Genomic DNA, 12,917 nt, shown 5'->3' with positions numbered 1-12,917 from the left:
ATTCTCCGGCAATATCCCGATTTTGATATCAGGTATGATCTGATTTTGAGGACAAAATCTTTTAAAAGGTGTGGTGAATATAATAACCCTAATTATATGACTTTTAAATTAGAGGGTTATAATGAGGACCTTATAGTCATAAATGGAATGAGCATAAAATTATAAGAATTTTGATACCCATATTGAGGTATTATGCACAGATGAATTTTTATCTGTTAAATTTGACTGCTGACGTAATAACAGTTAGTAGAATAGCTCCAAGTTAGAAAATTATAGTTAGAGAGCTAATCTAATGATATAAACATCATGAATGAGGTTAGGATATGATTTGGTGAAGATTGATACCCATATTGGGGTATTTTTGAAAAGTCACTTCTGCCGGGTATTCTGTACTGCTGTAGCAGCATCCGGTAGAATCCCGGAACAGGAAAAAGATAAGAAAATAGAAATAAAAACCAATATATACCTAACAAGTCATAATTAGACCAAAAATGTTAAAGTTAAGAAGATTATGAAATCCAGGTACAGTTAAGAACACCGGTAAAGACTACAGTGCAATTAAACAACTGTTAGTGGATCTGTGATCTACTAATCATATTTTTAAGTTATGAACATGATAATTAGACAAAATTAATGTTAAGTACTTAAAGTTAGAGTCTTGAGAGTTTTCGGGTAAATATTTGACGACGGATCAGTTAAAAATTACACCGGGTCTCGCTAAAGGACGAATATCACTTAAGTGACATGGCACCCCTCATTAGGGCACCCTCCTCTCCTTCCCTTCCATTTCTGATCAGCAGCCCCTTCACCTCCTTCTCTCTCTAAGTTTCAAATTTTGAAAACTCTCTCACTTCTCTCTAAGATTTCTTCACCTAAATCTCTCTAAACCACCAAACTTCTTTCACAAAGATTGTTCCCCTCACTCTCCTCTTCACAACCATACCATTTTCATGGTGTGAATCAAAAATTTCGTGTCCCTTATCATCCCAAACAGCCATGGTTTTGTGGAGAGCAAAGGCTATGGAGTTGTGTTCTTGAGCTCTCTTGAAGAATCACACTTGCTTGCTTGTTTCCTTTGATTTTTGGGTAAGTGTTCTTAAATTTTTTTTCATGAAAAATATCATATTTTCTTCTTACGTTCTTGAGCCTAACTCATGAGCATGTTCATGAAGGTGTGTGCTTGCCTAAAGGTGTGTTCTTGGTGGAAAAAGGTGGAGACTTGAGCTAAAGGAGAAACCTTGAAGATGTAAGCTCCTACGTGGGAAATATGAACCAAAAAGCCTCCCCTTTTCTTGTTGAGTGCCTTGGTTTTGATATGTTCATGAGGAGAGTGTTGTTTAAAATTTCGTAATGTCATGGTTTGATGATGATTCTTAAGTGTGTGTGTGTTTGGAACCATGGAATGATGGATTGGATGACTAAAGGTGCCACCTTTGGACCTTTGAGTGATGTTCATGTAAAAAGATTACTATGAACTCAAAAATGGACCAAGAACATTTCAGCCATATCATGTAAGGATAGGGTTTGATGACAAAAAAATGTGATTAAGTTGTTAAGTGTGGAAAAATGATTAGAAAGATTAACTAGGTGGGTTAACTCTAAGTAAAACTCACTAATCATGATTAATAATGGCTAAAAATCCTAATTAATATAGCTAATCAAATCTGCCCCATAAAGTACATAAGGGTTTAGTTGTGTTAAAATTAAGGAGATGATGAATTAGGTGATTAATTAAGGGTAGAGATTAATTAACAAAAGTAATCAAGGATTTAACTCTAAAATTGGACTAAAGTAAGGTTTAGGTACACTAATTAAATAATTAGTAAAATTTAAGTATCATGACATAATGGGACTAAGTATATTTCATAATGTGACTTAATAATAGAAAAATCCAAGAATTAATGTGAATTAGGATTTATAATCAAAAGTAATTAAGGTTTGTTAAGTAAACACATTTAAGGCTAAGTAACCAGTTTTTAGGCAAAATTGGGGAGAGCATATCTTCCTCCACAGAGGTCATATAGGGATGTGCCTTATATCAAATTGAAGATTGAGATGTTATCTACGTGGTGTCAAAATTTGGTATCAATTTAAGATATATTCCATTCTGTATGTTCGTTTGAGTGAGGACTGCACAGGGAGGCATGTGCAGGGGCGTTGTACATGGCTGACACTTCCATGAATTTTTTCTCCCTCAATTATTACTCAAATTAGGCTCATAATATGTCTAATTAAAGATAAAGGTGTCTGGTTGTCTACATAAAAATTTTAGAGCAATTGATTTAGTAGAATTTCCATAATCGTAGAAATGGTAAAGGATGTTTAGGGCCCTGTTCGGAGTTGGCAAACAGCTTTGTTTGTCCAACTTCAAATTGTGATAACCGGAGCTAGGAAACTTCAAATGAGGCATATGATACCTTGTTGGAAAGGTAATTGAGTCTAGATTACCATACTAAAAGATGAGAATTTTATAACAAGTGAGTCACGCCCAGTAACTAGAAAACAGAAGCATGTACAGTTGTGGAAAAACCGTAAAAGTGATATTTAAGCTAAGTGGGCTTAGGGGAACCCTTAGTAACTTATAATAATCATAAATATGACTTGGATGAGTTGAAAATAATGTAAGTGAGCCTTGCATGCGATTCTAAGCTATGTAAGTAATTGAAGATTAAAGTGGCTTGTAATAATGCACTAAAATATGTAATAAGTAATAATTGGTCTAGGCTTGTAATGGGCATATTATTGGCATATGAGTATGAAAAGTGGAATCATTAAATGATTAAGTCGTGGATATGACTTGATTAATTAATATGTAATTAATGATGTGAATGGTTCCTACTCTAGGTAGGGGTGGCAATTTGGGTTGACCCGCCCCGACCCGCCCCGCCCCGCCACCAACCCGCCTCGCCCCGCCAAAAGTGGGGCGGGGCGGGTTGACCCGCCAAAAAATATGGGTTGTAAAAATGAACCCACCCCGTTTTATGGTGGGTTGGCGGGTCAACCCACCAACCCGCCAATTAAAAAAATTTAATTAAAATTCAAAAATAAATTATATTTTATGAATTTTTTTAATATTATTTTATTTTATTTCACACTTCTCTATCTTTTTTTTAGTCTCAATCTTAAATGTATACTAATATTTGTCAAACATTCTTTAGGAATTTATAAATAGATAATATTTGTCATAAATAAAATTGTTATTCTTTATTTTTTCTAGAAAGTACTAAGATAAAAAAAAATTGAATATCACAAAAATTTAAATACTAATGAAATACTACCTAATTGTAAAAAAATAAAAAAAATAAAAAAAATTTAAAACCCGGCGGGTCAACCCGCCCCGCGGCGGGTTGAACCCGTTTTGACCCACTTCTAGGCGGGGCGGGTTGAGGTGGGTTGGTGGGTTGAAAATCTCAACACAACCCGTCCCGTTTTGGCGGGTTGACGGATTGACCCGCCGGGCTCAACCCATATTGCCATCCCTAACTCTAGGTGTGCCTAGAGAACCGTGCACTTGAGGATTTTGTTGGAGCATACGTATTATATTGGAGTGTGGGCTTGTGCTAAGCTCCCTAAGGTAAGCTCCTAGTTCTAGTTGACTCCTCTCTCTTGTGGCCCCACCATGATGGTGGGCATTATGGTTATATTGTATGGAAGTATATGGTATGACGTATATGTGCATTCATTCACATTCATATAGATGTTATATGATCTTGATGTTATGATGATGCACTGATGATATATGTTATGAGGATCCTGGCCAGTGATCATGGTATGTAGGCTGCCTATGACTTGACTCTGGGAGCTATTTCATACTGAGGTTGTGTTGACTGTCTATGGCTTGACCCTGGAAGTCACACATGTGTAACCGTCTATGGCTTTGACCCTGGGGTTACACAAGGATGATATGATGATGCTATGTTTATGCTGTATGTCTGTATTATATGCTTTATATCTGACTTGTTATGCAGGAAGTGGGCTCAGGGGTTAGAGGATCCTCTATGAACCTTGAGCTTACTGAGATGTTGTTATCTTACCCAGTTTGGGGACATCATTTCAGGTACCCAGAGTAGTGGTGATGCTTCTAGGGGCAAGGCCCCCGCATTGGAGTAGTTGATGATGCAGCTGATGATTTTATATTATGTTTAGATTTGATGTTGGCATGTAGACTTGTTAACATGCTTAATTATTTTATGGAGATTATTGTATGTATTTATTTAGGCTCATGATAGTATTCTTAGAGCCATGGATTATTTACTGATACTTTTATACTTCGAATTAATATAGACTTGATGCATGTATTCAGTTAATTTGGGCATGGAGCCTTATTAGTTGTATTGACCCATTAAGGGGATTGCAGTCCGTGTGGGACTTGCAAGCTATCTGTTTAAATTGTTGTATTAATTAGGTTATCTGTATGTGTGGAATCATGTTTCTAGTTATCCGAAATACAGCCGTTATGCTGTCCGTGAGACTCCGTCAGGAATGACACTTGATGTCATATCTTGATGGTCAATGGCCACTAATACTGGCTCATGGGATTAATTAGTATATGTATATTCAGATTTACGCTTTTGCAGTATCTGACGTGAACATTTTTAGAAATGTTTTTATGAAATGTTTTGGAAAAAGTTTACTCGTATTTTTATAAGATGCTTTATTCCTTTTCAAATAAAGTCTTCCGCTGTGAATGTTAAATATTATGTATGTTAACAATCGGAGTACTACGGGGTGTTACATAATGCAATGTTTATGAAATTAGTTGGTTGGATAATTGATTTCGGTGAATTTACTATGTTAATATTTTGATTTCATAGCCGTTAATGAAAAGGATCACAATGCTCAAATATATTATTTCATTGTTTTTAGATAGGATCAGTGTTAAGCAATTTTTTCAAAATAATTCAAGCAATTTATTATTTACCCGGGTACACCCTTACCTACCCGGGTAAATAATTCAAACAATTTTTCCAATGTCAAGAAATATACCCGGGTAGGGAGGAGTGTACCCAGGTAGGCTTGGTGGTCAACGGTCAAACAAGGGCAAATCGGTGTTATATTTTTTGAAGAGGTTAAATTTTTGAAATAGTTTATAATGAAGGTCAATTTGATAATTAATTATTAATAAAAGATTACAAGGATAAAAAAAACTTAATTTTTCCAGAAATCATAATTCCAAGTAAAACAAAATTTCTTCTGTACCAAACTCTAGCGGAAGATAAGAATCATTTCTTCACATCTGAATTCGTCAAGCATCATTTAGCTAAGGCTATTTAGCATGCAGTTTCGATTCCCCACGCTGCATCCCTAAGCAAAAATACTCTTACTTACACTGTTATACTTATAGCATTGGCGTCATGCATGCACAGTACACTAGTTTAACAGACTCTTTTTCTCCAATACCAAGATATCCAACATTTCTAATTTCAAAATCACAGTACAATGGTTTAACAGACTCTTTTTCTCCAATACCAAGATATCCAACCTTTCTAGTTTCAAAATAAATAATCTCCTGCGTATTCCTCCATGTTTGAAGATGTGCATGATGTTTTTGGATCTCTATTTGTAAAGCAATCATTTCGACCAATAAATGAAGACCGATTAATATTTTATATTTTTTTAATATGTCTTTTCATGTAAGAGCTTACTGAATTTAAAAGCTGGACATATTACATGACCCATTTTGTTTTGTTTTATTATTGAATTTAAGGATCAACGCACATGTAAAATAATTATTTCAATTCAAAAATTTAACTTGTTAAGTAAAGACTTATCAATAATTTTATATTTTTCTTATACTCTTACTCCCATTTCTTCATTTATATTCTAACCATGGATAATTGGCAAAAATTAAAGAACTAATACCTGAACATATATTTGTCCATGACAAATAAAAACGAACGTGTTATAGTCTCATTAAACTATATACATGGGATAGGGAAAATTGTGTGTAATTTTAAAGGATGTAAAGTTATGTCATTTTAAGTGAGAGAAAAAGATAGATCATGGGAGAGAGAGTGGACAAAAAAAGTAAAGATGTGAATCTCACTTCCTTGTGAGAGTGAAATGACACAATTACAAATTATGTCATTTAAAATGACAAATATTTTTTCCTATAGGATAATAGGTTCTCTGAATTTGAAGTTCTCCTCCAAATTAAATATTTCGGAAAATACATACTTATAATATTAATTTTTTTCCTTCATATTCCTTATAACTATGTATTCTGTAGAATACATAGTTATAATATTAAAATTTATTTTAATTTTTTTCTTATATTATAATTATGTACTCTTTCATATATATAATTTGTAAAAAAACTTTAAATTTCTTCTAGAGAAAAAACGATATATAGAAGAAGGTTATAAACAGCTTTATCATGGGGGACTATCTAAAAGGATGAAAATAATAGTTCCTTTGTTTCTTTCACAGTACATTGAATGTTATAAACAGTTTTATCATGGGGGACTATCTTTTTGTTTCTTTCACAGTACATTGAATGTTATGAACAGTTTTATCATGGGGGACTATCTAAAAGGATGAAAATAATAGTTCCTTTGTTTCTTTCACAGTACATCTGATTACGTGGTTGTTTAGGAAAACGAACAAAAAAATCTACTTTACAGAGGGGAAGGATGGAGTACTATCTAAAACTACAGGGCTAATGAGTTAAAAAAAGAAACGACAAAAGCAAAATATCAACAGTACCCTACGAATCCATGATGGTTCTGATATGTGATAAAGAATACAACTATAGGGATAGGATGGGCGTTTCTTGCCCCAGACTTTGTCTTTCTCTGTAGTTTTTTTTTTTTTAATTCCATCAATCTTCAAAAATAAAATCAAAAAGAATATACAAAGGGAAATACATATGTTATGTAACATAATATAAAATCAATTTCTTACCCAAACAAACTTTGGTGGGACCTATCATGAAAAAAAATAAAAAACAAAAAAAATGTTGACACAATATTCGATATAAGAGTAGGAATAATTTTCTATATCATGTTACATGATAGAAACATTGCCCATATACAAAAGGCGAAGCTTGAAGTAAAGATATTGTAATCATGCGAATATTTAATTAGCTAGTAGAGGAAAACGGACGGTGCCAATTTGCTTGTCACGGAGAATGTACACTCTTAAAATACTTATTAATGCTTTAATGATACAATTGTTTGATAAGTAACCTAAAAATTGGGTAAGCAGTGACTTACATATTTATGTTGCATGTTGGTGTAGATGATATAAGAGATTTATATTTTATTGTGTTATTTTGAGTTTGAATCTGCTAAAATTGTCCAGAGAAAAATTCTTATGAACTTGTTAATTCCTTTGTAAGAAAAGAGTCTACGGAAACTGATTTGAAGAAGAATAAATTGTTTACAGTTTACTGTGTCTTTTCTCCAAGATTTATTAAAGACTTACATTTATTTACTATGAGTCCTTAAGCAGAAGTACAAGGTGAGATTAATTTAGGTTTACGTTTATGTACAATTTTTTTCCGACAAGGTTTTTTTTTTTAAGTATGAGATCAATTCTCGCTGAAGTACTAAAACTATTCTTCTACACAAATACTTTTTCGAATGTTTTGTCTTCATCCACTCAGTTCAAGCTTAAATATATTATATTTTATAACACAATTTATATATCTGACTCCTATATTAGGACCACATATATCTTTCTAATTTCGTTCGACCTCTACAGTATATATATATATAAATAAATAAATAAATAAATAAATAAATAAATATATATATATATATATATATATATATATATATATATATATATATATAGTCTTAAAACATGAATAAAGCATCAAATTTATTTAAACTTTATCTTTAATATTATTAAACAAAGTAAAGGATTAATATAATATTAGTAATGTAAATTATTTAATTAAATTTATTTCATTTAAAATTGAAGCTACTTAATTAATTTTTTAATGATAATTTTGAAAGGTAAATAAAAAACAAAGTGTGCATATATAATTTTTAGTAACTTATATTACAGCCTTGTATAAATTCAGTTACAACATTTATTATTATTTTTCATCATGAAATTAAAATATAAATATTAAATAAAAAATAAAAATTTTAATATATGAAGATTTAATAAAAAAAATTATATTCCTTAAAATATTTAATAAAAATGATTTTATATTACTTAATGCGTAACTTATACCTCTTGTCAGTAAGAAAAAAAAATTATTACCTTTAATTTATCAAACACAATTTTCAAGATGGGATCTCTGCAGAGCGTTTGACCTGCATATAACCAAAATTAGACAGGTATATTCTCTGTGCTTTTTCACTTGACAAATGTGAATTTTTAAATATTTTCTCTGTTTAAATTTTTGATCAAATTTATTAGGGAAAAAGAATTTTCATGTTACATGAGAATTCTTTCTCCTACTAGAGACATATCGAAATATGTGCAACAACTTTTTTATTTTTATTTTTTAATGAGAGGTGTGACTCATTACTTATTGTGTTTATAGTAGGAGAATTCTTTCTCCTACAACATGAGAAAAGACGGACCCAATTTATTATCACACTAATGTAAGTTTAAATGTGCATTTGATATAGACATAATCAAATACGCATTTGGTATTCACGTGATTAATTAGAAGAGCATACACAGTATGAGTCACTTTTATAAAAAATGCACACTTAATATTGATGACATCATAACACTCATCTAGTATTGATATCATCAAATGCCATCTATTAGGGGTGTTAACAGGCCGGGCCAAGTCGAGCCGAGCTTTGATCTTAACGGACCAAGCCTGTATTTAAACATGTCCGACTGGCCTTAGCCTGTTACCTGTTACGAATATAATATTGGCCTGTGGCCTGGTTTATTTACAAAAAATAAAAGCCTGTGTGAAGCCTGTCTTAGCCTGTTAGCATGTTAAAGAATAAAAATAAGAGAACAGAATTCCACAAAAAATCAATTTCCAGATAGAAACCTTAGCTTCCAATTTGCGGCAATAATTTACAAAGTCTACAATAAATAAAAAAATTAAAGTGAGAGAAGGTAGATGACATGTTATATTATCTTAGTCCATTATAAAAAAAGTGCCAACAAAAATAAAAATAAAATAAAAATAAATTGACACAAACGAGCAGTGCACAGTGGAACGAATGAGTTTTTGTGGGTTTGTTTGTGTGAAGGAGGATGAAGGATAATATAGAACAGCACTAGTAATTCCATAAATATACATAAATTTAATATATATCCAAATAGCATAATATAGAACAAAATCATTCAAAAAGTCTGTTAAACCAATAAAATGAGGTGAAATAAATTGATGAGAGAGAGTTATTACAAGTAGTATAAAAATTATAAATAAATATTTATATACTAGGCTAGCCTGGGAGGCTCTAAGGCTGAGCTTTTGAATTAGAGCCTGAGACCTTTTTATTAAACGAACTTTTATACAAGTCCAAGCCTGGTTCCAACACTAGCTTTTATTAAACGAGCTCAGGCCTTTACGAGTCGAGCCAAAGGCCCCTGGCTCGTTTACCACCCCTACCATCTATACATGATCAGATTGTCTTAAACACATATCTGGTGACGTGACTAAACACGTAACCACAAATTATTCATCGTGCTACATCACTATAATAATACATTTGATCATAAAATTAAATTGATGGAATATTTCATAAAATGCATTGATACGTCAAAAGGCAATTTCCATGTTTTTGTGATAGATCACTAGTACTCCGTAGATTATTTCTTTTTTCCCACTGTTTGTTTATAGATGAATTAAAATATAATATGATAACATTAATCTATACGGTTTTCTTTTCGTACCCTTCAACTCTCATTCAATGAGACTATTAATTTGAAAATGTTACTATAAAAAACTAATTTAACCCAAAATTTTAAGTTATTGGATGAGGTTATTTTTATATTTTTCTAACACACATCTTAGATGAGTGTTTATTGGACTTGAAGGATAAATAATACATCAGATGCAACTTATCTGTGATAAAAAGCTGCATAAGATTTAATTAATTATTAATTAAATAAAATGAAGTAAGGATTGGACTCATGACACAAAGACTCTAATACTATATAAAAAATCAATTCAATTTAATAATTTAAACTATTGAATAAAATTACATTAATAATTTTATATTTCTCTATATATCCCCACATATTTATAATATATAAGACACCTCCTGCATTAAGAACGTGTTATTGCTTGATTGTGATGTAGCTGGTATTTCATTTTACAGGTTATGGTCTTCTTGCATCAAAAACAAAAATATGCGAACCTTGACAATATTTCAGAAGTTCAGTATATGCGATATCATTAAATAAATGTTCAGTACTAATGTTATGATTGCCAATCATAAGAATGATAATTTGAGTTAGTAAATATTTAGGAATTTAGCAGGAATCGAAAACAGAGAGCAGGTGATCATGAACCAATTTGAATTTTGTTTCGGGAAATGCTTTTTTAATTTTTTTAAAAAAATATAAAAAAATGTTTAATAAGATCTATTTTGTATAAAAAAAACAAAAAATTGTAACTATCTTTTTATTAACCAAATTTAGAGAATATATATATATTTGTTTTAAGTTTTAATTTTTAACTTTCAAAAAAAAAATCATTCTAAGATTTGTTCGTAACATATCTGAATTTTTGTTCATTGATTGATGATCCAACTTTATGTAATTCGATTACAGTTGGATTCATATAGGGATTACTATTCTAAGATTATTTTTTTCAATTATATATATTTCATTTTTAAAAGTTATAATACATTTTGAAAAATAATGAAACAATGAAATACATTAAATTAAAATATATTACTTTTTTTGCAGATACAAGGAAAACTAAAGAAAGCTAAAATTAAGAAAGACACATTCTGGAGCACCTTTGCCCAACTCATCCATGAGAATCAGGTGCACACACCCAGGAGGGAGGTTTAAAATATCTTACGAATAGAAATGTCATAGAATCTTATATCGAAATTAAATCTTGAACCAAAAAATGATTTTGCGAAATTAATTAATTGATTTAGATAAATTAATTGTTAGAAATCTTATATGTGGGCAATATTAATTAATATTTTTGTATTTTCTAAAATAATCGGGTTAATGGATATTCCAATTTTTTCTATTGTGATAAGTCCATTGTGATCATGTTGAGTTGGGCTTTTGGCATCTTTTGGTATTGGGCCTAGTTGGCAGCACAGTGTAGGCATTAGTGTCTGATTGAGCTTCTGTGATGGGTGGACCTATCAGACACACTGTTGATTAAGGTTTTGCTAGGTCCCCTCTCTAGCCTATTTATATTGGGGTTAAGCCTCATAAGCCGTCATAGAGAGAAAGACTTTAGCCGTGAGATCAAGATTCTTCGCGCAGTAGATAAGATGGCCAATCAGGTACACAAATTCTTCTCTGAATAAAAATTGATATGTGGTGTTTTATGTATCATACATATATCGATCTTCGTATTAATTATTATGTGAAAAAGTCTTACATTTGGTATCAGAGCAAGATATATATGATTATAAGACCCACAATTTATCGTGATTTATATTTATTTATTTTTGATCGGTTATTGAATAAATTGTATCCGTTCTGTCTCAATCCGTATTGCATACTTCGAATATTATATACAGTCGCAATCAATTTTTACATGATATCTCGATTTTAGCGATTGGCGTTGTTGCAGTGCATATATATATTTGAAGTATGCAATACGGATTGAGACGGAACGGAGACAATTTATTCAATAACCGATCAAAAATAAATAAATATAAATCACGATAAATTGTGGGTCTTATAATCATACATGTCTTGCTCTGATATCAAACGTAAGAATTTTTCACATAATAATTAATACGAAGATCGATACATGTATGATACATAAAACACCACATATCAATTTTTATTCTGAGAGGAATTTGTGTACTTGATTGGCCATCTTATCTACTGAGCAAAGAACCTTGATCTCACCGCTAGAGTCTTCCTCTTTATGACCTATTCCAAAATGGCAGCCTTCAGCGATGGGAGCATGACGACTCATGAAGCTTAACCCCAATATAAATAGGCTAGAGAGGGGACCTAGCAAAACCTATCAACAATGTGTCTGATAGGTCCACCCATCACAGAAGCCCAATCAGACACTAATGCCTACACTGTGCTGCCAACTAGGCTCAATACCAAAAGATACCAAAAGTCCAACTCAACATGATCACAATGTCTCAATCCATATTGCATACTTCGAATATTATATACAATTGCAATCAATTTTTACATGCTATTTCGATTTTAGCGATTGGCGTTATTGCAGTGCATATATATATTTGAATTGCCAAATATGTCATCTTGATTAACGTGAATTGGTTATATACATATTTTGATATCAATTTACATACATGCTATCTCGATTTTAGCGATTGGTTATATACATATTTGAATTACCAAAGCGTTCTTGTTGCACGGTTAATGTATGCCTCCTAGATTGTAGTGAACTGCTTTGAACAAATTTTGTTATATGTATGCATTGTTACACATTCTAATCTTTTCTTGATTTTCGTGACTGAATTTTTACAATTTTGTTCTTTGTTTCACAATAAATTGCCTCGGCAGTTTGCATTCTTTGGGATCAGTAAGATTAGAATCACTGTTGGGTGAAATTTTGATTTTCGGTTTGTTCCTTTTCGATTTCACAATTAAGATTGTTGTTACCAAAATAAAATAAAAAATCCCATGTTTAAAAGGAATATTACTTTTTGTCACTTTTAAAAGATCTTTAAAAAGGTGTGTTAATTTGATTGTTTAAAACAAATCATTACTGTGCCAATAATTTTGTCTTGTTATTTTTTGGTGATCTCGTGAAATATGCCAATCAGATTTTGCGTTACTTGATTTGTTTTATTATTTGATTT

The 12,917-nt window shown here is 31.4% G+C and overlaps 1 long non-coding RNA gene across 1 annotated transcript; it reads left to right on the top strand.

The window, feature by feature from the left end:
- Window positions 1–910: 910 nt before the first annotated feature.
- LOC133318259 (uncharacterized) lies at window positions 911–4,268 on the top strand. The gene is made up of 4 exons (XR_009752452.1): window positions 911–1,086; window positions 1,173–1,246; window positions 3,490–3,574; window positions 4,058–4,268. It is a non-coding gene; the product is annotated as an uncharacterized LOC133318259 (long non-coding RNA).
- Window positions 4,269–12,917: the final 8,649 nt, after the last annotated feature.

The sequence above is a fragment of the Gastrolobium bilobum genome, unplaced genomic scaffold, assembly GCF_033153095.1.
Source record: "Gastrolobium bilobum isolate Gb01-03AN ecotype WA unplaced genomic scaffold, APGP_CSIRO_Gbil_v1 utg11607, whole genome shotgun sequence".
Lineage (NCBI taxonomy): Eukaryota > Viridiplantae > Streptophyta > Magnoliopsida > Fabales > Fabaceae > Gastrolobium > Gastrolobium bilobum.
Note: the sequence above shows the minus strand (reverse complement) of the source record. Positions and strands in the feature narration are given on the sequence as shown.